General features: G+C 43.5%; 1 protein-coding gene across 1 annotated transcript in view; it reads left to right on the top strand.

Annotated features, from left to right (window-relative positions):
* Nucleotides 1–16,393, top strand: part of LOC138498349 (transient receptor potential channel pyrexia-like) — a 738,095-nt gene that overhangs the window by 204,231 nt on the left and 517,471 nt on the right. The gene's annotated exons all lie outside the window — the stretch shown is intronic.

Here is a 16,393-nt window from a genome sequence, read left to right as displayed (position 1 = left end):
ACTTTTTACTTAATGAATGTGCCCAGAAGAGACTGGTCCAGCTGACTGGGAGTCACAGTATAGCCCCCAGGAGGTGATGGATCGGGCCCCTGGGCAGGGATATAGTTATGCTCCTTTGGAGTGCAATCAGGAGCAGAGCCGTGAGTTTGGAGGATACATATGAGCAAATCTCAAGGTCGATACCAATCAATTTCAACACTTCTACCTGTATATTATTTCTACATTTGGGTTATGTCCATCATATGGTTTATCTTATTTTATGTATTTTATGATGATATGTGAATGCATGTGTGCTGTTATGACTTGTTTGTCGAATAAAGCTTAAGAACTGAGCTACTACTGTTATCAATTCTCACCCTTCCTGAGAGTATAGAGTTATCCCTTGTCCCACAGTACCACAAAAGTCAAAGGAGGTTTACACTTTTTGTAACCTAAGGGATAGCCTGTGGTCGGGCAGGACGTTAAGGCTAAAATAATATTTACTACAGGGGGGTAGTCCTGACCTCAAACATTTACACTACAGTGATTTGCTGTAGAAACAATTATAACACATCTCCATATATAATACATCTTCATAAGTATGCACTCTAGGAGGAAAAAAGTACAAATCCAAATTCTGGAAAGACTGGAAAAACCAGTTGTAAAGACCTTTATTTATTTAGGTCGCATATTTCAGCATAGATAATTCAATTTTTCTCTCTGAAAGGCTTACATATAAATAGTGAACAATAAACATAGTCCCCAGCTTGCTAAGTTTTGTAAAGCGAGGACCCAAATGTTTAACACAGAAGTCACTAAATGCAACCTGTTGTACTTGAAGTTGTACAGAAATCTAAAGAAACTTTTTTAGGCATTCTGCCAACATATCAAAAAGTGAACACATTCATAAAATGAGTATAGTGTGTTAACTCCACACTACTATACTGTTACTCTGTTGTGTTATCTGTGTGTTGTATTACAAGATATTACTTCATATTTGTCAACACTTTTCTGCTATAGCAGACCCTATTTTTAGGTTTCTTGAAGCAAAAAATTACATTGTACAAAGTATTGGTTGCAATAATGATGACAAATATGAAGTAATATCTTTTAATACAACACACAGATAACACAACAGAGTAACAGTATAGTAGTGTGGAGTTACACACTATACTCATCTTATGAATGTGTTCACTTTTTGATATGTTGGCAGAATGCCTAAAAATGTTGCTTTAGATTTCTGTACAACTTCAAGTACAACAGGTTGCATTTAGTGACTTCTGTGTTAAACATTTGGGTCCTCGCTTTACAAAACTTAGCAAGCTGGGGACTATGTTTATTGTTCACTATTTATATGTAAGCCTTTCAGCCAGCAAAATTGAATTATCTATGCTGAAATATGCGACCTAAATAAATAAAGGTCTTTACAACTGGTTTTTCCAGTCTTTCCAGAATTTGGAATTGTACGTTTTTCCTCCTAGAGTGCATACTTATGAAGATGTATTATATATGGAGATGTGTTATAATTGTTTCTACAGCAAATCACTGTAGTGTAAATGTTTGAGGTCAGGACTACCCCCCTGTACTAAATAAAAAAAGGAGGTTTACACATCAGGCTGTCTCGGTTTTACCTTTATAAGTACGATCACTGCTGGTCTAGTAGTAGTGTAGGGATGGGTGTATAGGTGCATTATAAATACCCAATAAATAAAAATAAATAAAAGGGTGGGCGGTTTAGCCACACCTCATCCCTGTACTCCTGCAGAGCAGTAGTCATTTTGTCTAAGTAGACTGCCAACGCTGTCGCCCATGGTATTCCAGCCTAACAATGCGCCCACACTCCCAATTGCCGCTTTATTGCAGCTCAGCCTAAGTGTAATGCCAACGCTAGTTACTGCCTCACTGCACTTCAGCTCACTAATGCACTCTCAAATCTAGGTACTGCCCCACCACCACCTGCACCCTAACCTAAAGTCCACTGGTCCAACACTGCACAACCCTGTGACTAGACCATGTTCATCTGGCTCACTCTAACCATGTTCCCCGTTTGTGTCATACAGGACAATGTTCCCTGTAGTGGCAATGCCTTCATTGCCTTCAAGGACGGCCTAGCCAACCTCGGATGCCCCAGACACTACCCCATCCCCTGCCCCACACCGTTCCTACCCTCCTGGCCACCTTTCTCACCGAACGGACTCCATCACCACACCTTAGCCAAAAATACTAGCCTCCCAGCCAACACTATCTCCAACAAAACCTCCATCACTTCAGACCTAATGTCCTAGGCAGCGTCCCGGACACCACCAAGCCTAACCACACTAAACTCGACACTAAGCCCCCCATCCCGAAGGCTGCCCAAAAAATCCTATGCACCGCTAACCCCAACATCATAGCACGCAACAACAGACTTGCCACAAGACTCCATCTGAAAACCAGCAGGCACTCTGCCAATTACAACTCCACAACCCAGGAGCCACCAAAGACCCTCAACAAGCCTGATCCACAGCCCCTTAAAGGAGCCCTGCTCAATGTCAGATCCCTGGCGGCACACCCTACTGAAGTGGCCGACACCATTTTAACTAATGATCTTGACTTCCTTGCCTTAACAGAAACGTGGTTACATGAGGCATCAGGACCATACCTATCTGTAGCCATCCCTGCCAACTACTCCATCCTCAGAGCTGATAGACCTATCGGATCACACTTCACCTTAGCTACAGACCACCAGGCCCACCTGGAGTCTTTGAAGAAGATATCATGTCGCTCATTGCCGAAAACTCCAAGCCGCTAGCACAATCTATTCTCCTCGGTGACTTTAATCTTGGCTACAACAACCCGAACGACGCCCCAGCTACATCACTAGCAAACGCTCTTACCGAGCACGGTTTCACTCAACACAGTACCCTACCCACTCACCAGAAAGGCAGAATTATAGATTGGGTGGCAACACTCAACTGCAACACCACATGCAGCGACCCTCAACCCCTCAAATGGTCAGACCATTACCTTATCCCCGTCGAAATCAACATTTATCAGGTAGCTCCCAAAAAATGCCCTATGGTGCCTGCCTGCCCGACCAGAAACAAATGTAACATTACGGCCGAGGCCTTGCTACCACTAGTCCTACCAGCCCTAAACGCACTACCGGCCAATGCTGAACTAAACCTACTGCTTGACACCTTCAACAAGTCCATGGCCAATGCCATCGATTCCATTGCCCCCCTGAAACAACGCAAAAGTAAACCAATAGCCCATTTAAATTCGTGGTACACCCCAGAACTTAAACTACTCAGGAAACAGAAAGCTAAACTAGAACTCATATGGAAAACTAACCCATCAGTGGAAAACAAATCCAACCTCAGGAATACATCCGCCCTATACAAAAAGGAGATCATTCGCACCAAAAAAGATGCTTACAACGTCAGGATAGATCAGGCAGGCTCTTCCACTAAAGAACTCTACAAAATTCTAAAGGAACTAGAGAACCCAAATCCACCCGCAGACACCTGCATAAAAGACAAGCCTTGGTGCACCAGCATCCAGAACACCCTTAACTCCAAAACCATAGGACTCCAAACTAAAATTGAGGACAAACGCCAACAACTCTTTAGTAGTAAGTCTACCAGCCCAAGCTCATACTCACCCACCGATCTTAATACAGGCTTCACCTTTAAAAAAGTCACTACTACAGAAGTCCAAAAAATCATCTCCTCCTTAAAACCATCTAATTGCAAAGGGGACAGCTGTCCCACCCAGATAATAAAAGATGCAGCCAGAGACCTCTCCCCTTTCATCACTAAACTTATCAACCTCTCCTTCGCTAATAACTCAGTCCCTAGCAACCTAAAACAATCCTGGGTTCTCCCCCTGCTACAAAAACAATCACTCGACCCAGCCATACCCACTGACTATAGACCCATCACAACTGTCCCATTCCTGCTAATAATATTGGACAAAGTCATTTACCTCCAAATCCAGGAGCATCTAGAATCCAACCAACTCCTAGGTATACGTCAATCTGGCTTCAGACCTCTACATGGTACAGAAACTGCCCTTGTGGACCTCAAAAGCCAGATTGATGAAATTAAAGACAAAGGCAAGGCCGCTATCCTACTCCTACTAGACCTCTCGGCAGCCTTTGATTTAGTCGATCATGAAATCCGTTGCAGCCACCTATCTAGCGCAGCACATTTCTCCCCCTCCGCCACCTCCTGGATACAATCCTTCCTAGTGAACAGAACCATGAGAGTCTTCTCCACCACATCAGCAGCAGACCCCATCCCCATCACATGCGGAGTCCCACAAGGCTCTTGTGTCTCCCCGACTTTGTACAACATATTTACAAAGCCACTATTCGACAAACTGGACCGTCTGGGTGTCACCTACACTAACTATGCAGACGACACCCAGATACTCCTCACTATCTCAGGCAACTACAACACAGACGCCACCCAAATCAATGAAATCTTCTCCATCATTCAGGCATGGCCTCTGTCTAAATGATGAGAAGACAGAGCTTCTCCTAGTCGGCTCTCCCAGCAACCTGTCCAAACTCAGTCCTCACTACAAAAACATTATTATCGACGGTAACACCATCCCCATTGTTAATAGTGTGAAAACCCCAGGCTTTTACTTTGATGCCAACACCAACCTCACCAAACAAACTAATATGACTGCATCAGCCACAGCCTACACTGGCAAACTGATAAGAGCCTGCAGACCTTTCACTCGCCCCATAGCTGCCTCACACTTGCCAGAGCACTCATACAGTCCAAACTGGACTATTGTAACAGCCTATACCTAGGTGCCAACCAATCAATAATTAACAAACTCCAAGTTCTCCAGAATAACGCATTGCGCGCCGCACTCAACAACCCAAGACGAGAGCTCATTTCCACAACTAGGATGAGAGACCACATGCAAATGGCTCTCAATACAACAAAAAATTGACCTCAAAACCATCTGCCTCACCTACAAAGCCTTAAACAACCTAGCCCCACCATATCTCACCAACAAATTCACTATGAAATCCGCTCCCAGAATCACCAGGTCATCCAACTCCTTATGGTGCCTAGATTCACATTAAATAGAGCAGGCAGCTCCAGTTTCACAGTGCTTGCCTCACTTCACTGGAACTCTCTACCCCTCAATATCAAAACCATTGAGACCTTCCCAATCTTTAGGAAACAGGTTATTCGCTGGCTACTGAACAAAGAGTAGCGATCACTTCTGAATCTCCTATGAACCTGCTGAAGTTTTGTAAATAATATAAATTGCTGTAATTTGTAATTGTTGCACCATGTATAATGCATACCTCATTCCTGTAACTGAACTCTTTACGCGCACATCTACCCACGGGTCTGGAGCGCTATACAAATAAAATAAACAAACAAACAAACAATGGCGATGAGCGAGAGAGAAAGTGAGCCTCTGCATCTCTGTCAGGCTCAGTGAAGACAATGACTGTGGCCTCTGCCTGCTCCTCTAGTTCACATTGTCTTACCTTAAAACCTTGCCTCCCACTACCAGAAAAGTCCACCCAGTCTTACACCGTATGAGGAACTGTTAGGTACGTTTTTTTAAACTCCAACTGGAGTTAGACTTCATAAGACATACCTCTTGGTATTAGGGACCTGACTTTAAAAATAGGCCTGTACTACACAAGTTGGTAGAGTGACTGAGCAGCCAGGCTTATGTTAGGAGGGACTAATGTGAGCAGTACAAAGAAATCAGTTCATACAAGGACCCAAGAAAACATGTGCTCACTTAAAATTTTATTGAAATATATTTATTTATATAAATACACAAGGCACGCAAGCAAATCTAAAACGCAGCAACTAACAATAACATTGCATTGCAAAATGGAATACGATTATAGAAGAAACAATAATGCAGGTGAGTAACCTTTCATATACATTTTTTGTCCAGAACACAGAGTGACTTCAGTTGAGGTCAGAAAAAGTATTGACATGTGTTACCTTTGAAAAACTCAGTTTAGGAGGCAAGTGAAGGTTAGACAGAATACAGCTAGCAACTGGTAAGTAACAGTTTAAACTCTCCCTGAGGGGTTTAGGCAGTCTGTTTCGTAACTAAAAAAAGTGTTCACAATTCAAGTTTGTGGAGGAACCAGCATTGCCAAAGCCAGTAGGTTCAAGAAGATGGACCTTTGGGAAATCAGCAAAGTCACAGTAAAGTGGATAGCACCAGTTATGATGAAGATCTTGAGAGAAAAGTTAAGTAACCAGTCAGTGTTTTTTGGAAAAACCACAGGAGCTCAAGAGGAGCCTTCCTGATAGCACACAGACTGCAAGGCCTTTACAGTTGAGTTGAGGTCAACTCCAAATTGAAGAAAACCGCACTCCCCAAGCAAAGGAGCACCGGAAATAGCCCAAGGTAAGTACAACACAAGCCCCACAGTACCTTAAGAGTAAAGATGAAAATTTAGCTATTCCCCATCTGGGTGCAACAATGCAGACCCTGATTCCTGCTCCTTGCTCATGGTGACAAAAGGTTGGACCTTTGGTGGGCTTCTGTGGCAGCACTCGGTAGAAGGGGTCAGCAGCAAAGGATTCAGCTCACTCCAGTGGCTCTTTGTGGTTTTGACACCTTTTTCTTAGCACCAAGAACAAACAAATGTCACTGGTTGGAGTCTCTTTTTGGTGAAGAATCCCTGCCTCTGGAGGTACACACAGATGCCCGCAAAGGTTATGCTGGATTTAATCTTCAGAAGATGATGCACTCGATAATAGTCCAGGTACCCTGGGTATTGGTATTCTGCAGCACAGGAAAGTCGCAGGATGTCAGTGGGTGGCCCAAAATGAAGAATGTCTTGAGTCTAGTTGATCCACACCAGCCTAACGGAGGAAGTCATCCTTGGTGGGTCTTCCCTGTCGAGATGAAAACAGGGTCAGCACAGCTGCAGGGCTTCACTGGGATCTTTGCGGCTGTTGAAGGTGCCGCTGGCGTCTCTGCTTGCCTTCTGCTTCACATTCCTTGTTCCAGTGGTCGACTCTAGCTGTAGTCCAAAAATCCTTGCCTTATATGCTGGAAATTCATTCACTCCTGTGGAGCTGTCAATCACTTGGGGGATGGCTGTCCTGTAGGACAGTCAGCTGCCTTTTAGAACTGGCTTCAGCCAGGCACACCTACAGACAAAGGACAGTGAAGTTTCTTGACCCTCTCTCACTTCCTGCCTTCCCAAACATACTGGAGCCAAACTCACAAAGGACTGAAATCTACATGGATTGATAGAAGAAGAGCCCAGAAGGAACAGAAAAACTAAAAATGGTGAAAAAAGAAGACTGGGGCCATTTTCAGAAAATGGTCACCCATGGGTGCTGTACCTGCACAAAAGTTAGTAACAAATAACCACTGCCACCAGTCATTTAAGTTTTGTCAGTGTAACAGAGGGTTACATGAGGAGTGGGAGAACGAGTTACAATGCAACACCCCCGCCCTGCCAGGATCCCACATAAGGTGGTGTGTGTTGGATCCACAAAAGAAAAGGTAAGTAAGATAAAAGTTATCTTACTACTCTTGGGAACTGTAGTTCTCACAAGAAAATGTATTAACACATAAAGAGAAGTCCAAGGGACTCCTCAGTGAAGCTGCGCAGAGGGTGCTGGATGTCACAAAGCAAAAAGCAGATGTCTGTATTAAATATATGGAGTTTACCAGACTCCATAAAACAGTAAAAATAACCATCACAGGTGGAGAAAAAGAATGAGTGAGTGCTGAAAAGTTCCACTGATTTAGGAGATTAAAATAAAAAAAAGTTCAGAGTCCAGAAAAAGTGCTTGTGGTCTCTCAGGTTAAAGGGAATTAACACAGAAACTGAAACTCACCCCCCTCGCCCCGACTAAGGGACAGGAGGATGTAATCCACTCCTGAATGAATCTCTTATTCCAGTCATTCTTACTTCCTGGAGAGACATTCAGCATTCTTATGGTTGGTAACTGACTCATGGCCAATGGTAAAATGAAAACCTTGGAGGCTGAAAGACCATCTGAGCAGTTTTGGCTTTTCCCACTTAATTTGCATTAACCATCTCAAGAGTTGGTGGTCTGTCTGAATAAGGAACGTAGAACCATACAAGTATGGCCTGAATGTCTTCAAAGGCCACACAATGGCAAATCATTCTTGTTCTATGTATATGGGTGAAGTATTCAGCCTTATCGCAGCTGTTGGCGATTCCTTTAGTAAATTATTGTTTTTGAAGATACATTTCAAAAGTGGCCGCACTCTGATCTCTGATGCTGAGGCTGACCAGTATCCAAATTATTATCAATGAAACAAATGAGATCAGACAAGTTGTGCCACTCTTATTTTTTATTTTTTGTATAAATGCTTTTGATTTTTTGATCTTCAAAAGCACAATCTAGGCCCTTAATTTTCTGATAGGCTTAGTTGACAGGAGAGTAAACAAAGTTACCTTTATAGGCTCTTAAACTGATTTGCCAGAAAGAAAGCAAAGAAAGGGAAATTTCCTTTGAAAATGTCCCTCTGACTATTTGGCAAAAAGAAAATTAATCCCTTGACACGTGTTTCTCCGCTAATAAGTGTCAGCGATTCCTCAGGAGGGTTATTGTCATTGATCTGACATGAATCCTGTGAAATAAATATGAAAAAAATTCAAAAAATAAAAGATAAGAGTGGGGCAACTTATCTGATCTCATTTGTTTCATTGATATCATTCTTGTTCAATGTTTGTCCACCTTGTTTCGGTATTCCCTGCCTTCGTCATCCAGTTGACTCAAGACTGCCCTTATTCCTGTGTTAGGTGCATCTGTCTGCACAATACAGGTTTGGATATAATCAGGAGCTCTCAGTACCGGAGCTTTACAGAGGGCATCCTTCACCCCTTTAAATGCCTTGACAGCACACTCCTCATTCCATCTCGCTTTCCTAGGGTAGCTATGGACCCATAGTTCTCTATAAAGTTACGGTAATACTCTGGGAGACATAAGCTGGCTCTCACTTGGGTCTGAGAAGTAGGGGTGGCCCAGTCCTGTACAGCATGTACTATACTAGGCAAAGGCCTAATATTACCCCTCCTACCTCATGTCTAAGGTAGATCACCTTACTCTGACCAATTTGACACTTGCCTACCTTTATGGTCAGATGGGCCTGTTCAATAGCCTTCAGTACTTGTCCATGTTGGTTAAGATGTTCTTCCCAAGTGGGGCTGACCAATGCAATGCCATTCAAGTATGCCATGCAAAAGTCCTCTAACCCATTCAGAACGGTGTCCGGTCAATTGGTCGACAACAAACTGGTCGACTGCAATTTGGTCGACACCATTTGGTCGAATGCCAAATGGTCGAATTTTTTTTTTTTTTTATGTGTTTTGTGGGTTTTCGTGTGGGGAAAAAGAAAAAAAAAGAAAAAAAAAGAAAAAAAAGGGGGTTGGGGGGGGGGACCCCCCAAAAAAAACCAAAAAAGGGGTAAAAAAAAAAAAAAAATTCGACCATTTGGCATTCGACCAAATGGTGTCGACCAATTGTCCTGTCGACCAAATGTTTTCGACCAATTGACTGGGAACCGTACATTATTCAACATCCTTTGGAAAGTGGCTGGTGCATTTTTGAGTCCAAATGGCATGTCCTTAAACTGGTACAAGCCTTCAGGGGTAGAGAATGTAGTTTTTTCCTTGCCATGGTCTGTCAGAGATATTTGCCAATAGCCTGAGGTTAGATCAAATGTGCTGAGGAACTTGGCAGCTCCAGGTTTATCCACCAGCTCATCTGTCTTTGCTAAAGGATGGGCATCCATCTTGGTGACTGCATTCAGAGCCCTATAGTCCATGCCAAACCTTAGCTCTTTGGTACCTGCTGGTACTAGTACAGCAGGACTAGCCCATAGACTTGTAGAGGGTTCAATAACCCTGACGTCCAGCATCTTGCTGACCTCCTCCTTTATGTGATTTCTTACATGATCAGACATTCTGAAGACCCTGATTTTGACATTGAGACTATCACCAGTGAGGATATCATGCTGGTCCCAAGGGGTCAAGTCTGGTGTAAGAGAAAACAGAGGGGCAAACAGAGTTAAGATCAGAAGAGAGTTGTACTCCTATTGTTCCTTCTGAAGGGTGTCCCCTGAGGAGATCAGGGAGAGGTTCACTCTCCTCTTCCTCTTGGTCATAAAATAGTAGCAAAGCTCCAAGTTCTGGTCTGGAGACATAGGCCTTTATCCAGTTAGTGTGAAAGACCTTAGGGGCCTCCTTGGGGTTGTCCATGTCCACTAAATAATTGACCTCTCCTATTGTGCCTACAACTGTGAAGGGAACTATCAATTTGTCCTGTAAGACTATTTGTCTTGTAGGAATCATTACAAGAACTAGCTGGTCTGAAGTATACTCCACAATGTTAGCTTTCTGGTCATGCCAATGCTTGACATGGGTTTGATCAGCCTTTAGGTTTTCAGAAGCTTCAGTCATCAATTGCACCATCCTCTTCCTGAGGCCTAGTACATAGTCAGTTCACGGACTGGCTTTAAGGGTGAAGCACTCTCCAAACATTCTTTGATCATAGCCAAAGAGCCTCTGACAGAATGACAGTAGAGGAGTTCAAAAGGGGTGAAATCCACTCCAGCTTCAGGCGCCTCTCTGTAAGCAAAGAGAAGGCATGGCAGTAGACGATCCCACGTTCTTCTAAGGCACCTATCATGCTCTTCATTGTACAGTTAAACCTTTCTACCAATCCATTTGTTTGAGGGAGGTAGGCAGTTGAGAACTTGTAAGTAACTCCACAGTTTTTCTGAATGGCCTGCATTCAGTGGGGCATACAATTTGACCCCCTGCCCAAGACTACTTCCATAGGAAAACCTACTGTGGCAAAAATACCATGTAGGGCCTTAACCATTGCCTGAGCAGTAACAGTCCTCATAGGTATGGCCTCAGATTATCTTGGAGCATGGTCTACTACAACCAGTATAATCTGGTTGCCCGAGGAGGTTGGATGGTCTAAGGGACCAACAATGTCAATTGTCACCCTCTCAAAAGGAACTCCCACAACTGGGAGGGGTACTAAAGGTGCCACAATCTTGGTCCCACTTCTACCAGAAAGCTGGCAAGTGTGGCAGCTTCCACAATGTTTGTCCACATCTGCACCCATCTTGGCCCAGTAAAAGTACAATGACAGTCTATCTTTGTTCTTCTTGGAACTCAAGTGACCAGCCAGGGGGATCTTGTGTGCTAGTTGTAGAAACCTGTGTCTTATCTCTTGGGGCGGTTCTGTGTCATTTCATTGACAGTCTTTTTTTCAATAGGTTTTTTGACTAATATTTTTCAATGTAAAAAAACTCATTGAAATTGTTTTTTTTTATTTTTGGAGTGGGTTCCAACCCCCATGCCCTAATCCCCTACTGTTTTTTTCTGTATTCCCAACCCACAACCACTTATATTCACTTTCCCATGCCACCCCCTATATTTTTCTATGAGTTTATTCATTGAACATTTTTTGTTAAAAAAAACCCATTGAAAAAAAGACTGTTGACGAAAGGACGTTGTACCCTTGGGGTACTAGCAGTCTCCTGGATTAGACTCAGTAGGCTCACTGTAGAGGAGCTCATCCTCCCAGTAGAGTCTCTGCTGCCCTAGCTCTTGTCCTTCTGGCTGGGAAGCTGTCTGCTGACACAGACTTTCCATAGAGGGCACTCTCTTTGTTCTCTGCTGAAATCTGCCCTAGAGGGTCCACCTATTGGAAGTAGAGTCTGCAGCTCTGGATGGTCTCTAGGATCCAGATCTTCAAAGCAGGGAAGGATCTCCTCCAGTTCTGTTTCACCAGTAGCTGGTTCATCAGGAGTCTTTTCAACCACCAACTCAGCCTCAGCTTGGGTGGGGTCACGGAGGTGACCTGGGACTTTCCTCTGGGAAAAGTCCTCTTTTTCAGAGCAGGTTTGAGCTTGAGGCCCTTTTTTTCCAGAGACTCTGGATTTCTCCTTGGTCTCTTTCTTGTTAGAAGTGGAAGGTTGGAATGCCTGCGGATTTGAGATGCTGGATTGCTTATTGATCTCAAACTGAGAGCCTCTCAAGGTTGCCTCTCTGGCCAATCTTGTCAGAGCGTGTTTCTTTTTACTGCGAGTCCTTGGTGTACTGGAGACTACTCCTAGAGCCTTCAAATCATTCGCCCAACAGGGCCCCTTCAGGCACTTCAGATTGCACAATAACAGGAATTCTTACAATAGTGGTATTAAACTGACTGAGGGCTGGCAATATGGGACCATTTGGATAGGGCCTCCAGCAAGCTTAGTGAGACCTTTGGGTGCCTTAGCTACATCTTCAGTTTTGAAAAAATGTTCATCCATCACTGTAATTCTGGCCACATTGTCTCTAATGGCAGGAGTCTCCTGTCCATCTACAAGCACACAGTCCTTGTAATATTCTTCGGTTTTGTCAGGGATTGTATTATAAACATCAATATTCTGCTGTTCCCACAGACCCAAGGGCACTAAAGAAACACTACTTGAACTCCAATGGGTTCTTCAGCTAGTAAGTGAAAGTGAGCACCTGTCATTGGAGCTTCTCCCTCAGGGAAGAAGGCTAAGGAGACGGATTAGATCCCTGAAGGTCTCCCCTTACATCTTAGATCCCCTTTCACATGGTCAACAGACCCACAAACCACACACTTACCAAAACATCTTTGGAACAGGGGTTTCTGGTAATCTCCCTCTGGTTTGGCCTCAAGGGTTTCACTAGACCTGCATAATTTTCCCTTATGGTGTTTGTGGCCCTCTTTGGATGGTGGAGGATTAGAATTGTCTGTACTTTCTTTCTTGTGCTTTTTCCCTTCTTCCTTTTTATGAGTTGCCCCAGAATCGCTGTGAGTGGCTCTGTTGGCTACCCACAAGTCAGCAGCTTGTGCTAGCCTCTTGGGATCCATTTATTTTGAGTCAGCAAGGTGCTGTCTCAGCTCTGGGGGGCACACATCAAAAATACTTTCAAGTAAAAACAAATTCCTTATTCCTTCAAAAGAGATCACCTTGTAACCCTTTACCAAGCCATCTAGGTTATTTCGGTATTCACACACACATGAAGCCCAACGAGTACCATTCTTTTTCTTATTGTCTCTGAATCTTTTAAGGTATGGGGAAGGAGTCTTCAAGACCTGGCTATGGGAGCCTGTTTGACTATTTCATAGTCTTTTCTGTCTTCAGCACTCAACTCACTGACAGTATCATAGCGATTCTGGGGGAGCCTAGACATAACCTATGGAACTAAATCATTCCCACTAATACCTTGCAAGCCACAATTAAACTCAAATGTACCCAACCAATCCAGCCCATCAAGCTTTGGATCATGCACACTCACCACCTCTCATAGAAGGCAAGGTTTCTTGGGACATCAGTCTGAGAATACCCTGAAAAGGAAGAGGTATCGGATCTATGTGATTTTACCGAACCGAAAAGTTTGACTCCCAAAAGTCTGTTTTAAAAAAAAATATCTGCAAATATATATGTGGGGGGAGACCCCCAAAATCCCCCCACCTTACCCCTATACATTTTTTATTATCTTTGCCCCCCCACATATATATATATGCGGTAAATTGGGGGTCAGACTTTTGGGGGTCGAACCTTTGGGAGAAGGTTATTTTGTACAATACCGCAGAATCAAGGGACATTGCTGCATCTCATATTCATGTTGCATTTCCCTTTGCCGTCTTTCTTTGCCTTTGTCCTCCGACTGAAGAGTCAGTTTCCTGAATTCAAGTTACATTTTCATTTTCTCAAGAGATAGTAAATATGGGCTTAGATTGTGACCCAGCGGGTCATGGTAGGAGGTAAGTGAGGTACAGGGTAAGGCTGTAGAGGGGCATTGGTAGACACTTGAAGGCCCTCTCCACCATCTGATCCATTAGGCAGGTTAGAACTAAGCACTAAGCTTTCATCCACTGAACTTTCTTCCATATCAATGTTGGGAGTTGGGATGTCAGGCCTACTTCCAGGATTTTGGTAATTTAACAACCTTTGAATTAAACCATGTTTTCTTCCCTTACAGCTCAGGCTTCTTACTTTACACATTTCTTTTAGTACATCTGTTGTAAGCAGGGTAAGAGCCTGTTCACTAAAACTATCAATTTCAATTTGTTATAAATTACATTTCCTTAGTAGAGCTAGACTTGTGGGTGGATTTCTTGGATACAAGTATAACCAATAGTCAATGTAATCCAATTTACACCAATCCCACTACCTGACACCAGTGTTAGGTAAGTTATTCTAACGTCCAACTGGAGTTAGACTTCATAAGACTTATTTATTGGTATTAGGGACCCAAGGCCTGTACTACACACATTGGTAGAGTGATTGAGCAGCCAAGCTTATCTAAGGAGGGAGTAATGTGAGCTGTAGAGCGGTACAAAGAAATCAGTTCATACAAGGACCCAAGAAAACACTTACTCACTTAAAGTTATATTAAAATATATTTATTTATATAAATACACAAGGCACACAAGCAAGTCTAAAATGCAGCAACTAACAATAGCATTGCATTGAAAAATTGAATAAGATTATAGAAGGAACAATAATGCAAGTGAGTAACTTTTCATATACGTTTCTTATCCAGCACACAGAGTGACTTCAGTTTAGGTCAGAAACAGTATGTATATGTGTTACCTTTGCAAAACTCAGTTTAGGAGGCAAGGGAAAGTTAGACAGAACACAGCTAGAAACTGGTAAACGTTTAAACTCTCCCAGAGGGAATTAGGCAGTCTGTTTCCTAACTAAAAAAGTGTTCACAATTCACGTTTATGGAGGAACCAGCATTGCCAAAGCCAGTAGGTTCAAAAAGATGGACCTTTGGGAAATCAGCAAAGTCACAGGAAAGTGGATAGCACCAGTTATGATGAAGATCTTGAGAGAAAAGTTAAGTACCCAGTCAGTGTTTTTTGGAGAAACCACAGGAGCTCAAGAGGAGCCTTCCTGATAGCACACAGACTGCAAGGCCTTTACAGTGGAGTTGAGGTCAACTCCAAATTGAAGAAAACCGCACTCCCCAAGCAAAGGAGCACCGGAAATAGCCCAAGGTAAGTACAACACAAGCCCCACAGTACCTTAAGAGTAAAGATGAAAATGTAGCTGCTTCCCTTCTGGGTGCAACAATGCAGACCCTGATTACTGCTCCTTGGTCATGGTGACAAAAGGTTGGACCTTTGGTGGGCTTCTGTGGCAGCGCTCGGTAGAAGGGGTCAGCAGCAAAGGATTTAGCTTACTCTAGTGGCCCTTTGTGGTTTTGGCACCTTTTTCTTAGTGCTAAGAATAAACGAATCGCACTGGTTGTATTCTCTTGAATTACTCTGTCCTAAACTCTGGTTAAGGGACTTTTGGTAAAGAATTCCTGCCTCTTTCGGTCCACACAGATGCCTGCAAAGTTTCAGCTGATTCAATCTTCAGAAGATGATGCGCTTGATAATGGTCCAGATACCCTGGGTATTGTTGTTCTGCAGTCCAGGAAAGTTGCAGGACATCGGTGGATGGCCCAAAATAAAGAAGTTCTTGAGGCTAGTTGGTTCCCCTAGCCTAAAGGAGGAAGTCATCCTTGGCGGGTCTTCCCTGTTGAGATTAAATAGGGTCAGCACAGCTGCAGGGCTTCACTGGGATCTCCACGGCAGTTGAAGGTGCTGCTGGTGTCTCTGCTCATCTTCTGCTTCGGATTCCTTGTTCTAGTGGTCCAATCTACCTGTAGTCCAGAAATCCTCACCTTATATGCTGCAACCCATTAATTCACTCCTATGAAGCTGTCAATTATCTGGGGGGTTGGCTGTCCTGCAGGACAGCCTGCCGCTCAGTTAGAACTTGTATCAGCCAGGCACAATTACGGACAAAGGACAGTGACGTTTTAGGACCCTCCCTCACTTCCTGCGTTCCCAGACACACTGGAGCCTGGGTGGGCTTCAGGGCTGAGCCCGCCAAAGGCAAAACTCACAAAGTGCTCAAATATACATTGATTGATAAAAGAAGAGCCCAGAAGGAACTGACAAACTAAACATGGTGAAAAAAGAAGAAAGGGGCCATTTTGAGAAAATGGCCATCCATGGGTGCTGTACTGCAGCTGAGAAATCAGCCTGCTAGTAACCTGCACACAAGGTAGTAACAATTAACCACTGCCACCAGCCATTTAAGTTTAGTCAGTGTAACAAAATGTTACTTGAGGAGTGGGAGAAGGTGTTGCAATGTAACCCTCCCAGCACCCCCACATTAGTTGGTGCGTGTTGGATCCACAAAAGAAAAGGTAAGAGAAACGTTATCTCACTACTGTTGGGAACTGTAGTTCTCACAAGAGAATGTATTAAAACATAAATAGAGGTCCACACTGCCCAGAGGGTGCTGGGTGTCACAAAGTAAAAAGCAGATGCCTGTATTAAACATATAGAGTTTACCAGATTCCATAAAAGAGTAACAATAACAATTCCATTCACAT

The sequence above is a fragment of the Ambystoma mexicanum genome, chromosome 5q (genome assembly GCF_040938575.1).
Source record: "Ambystoma mexicanum isolate Mex_15411 chromosome 5q, UKY_AmexF1_1, whole genome shotgun sequence".
NCBI lineage: Eukaryota > Metazoa > Chordata > Amphibia > Caudata > Ambystomatidae > Ambystoma > Ambystoma mexicanum.
The sequence above is the reverse complement of the archived record's forward strand: the minus strand, read 5'-3'. Positions and strand labels throughout refer to the sequence as shown.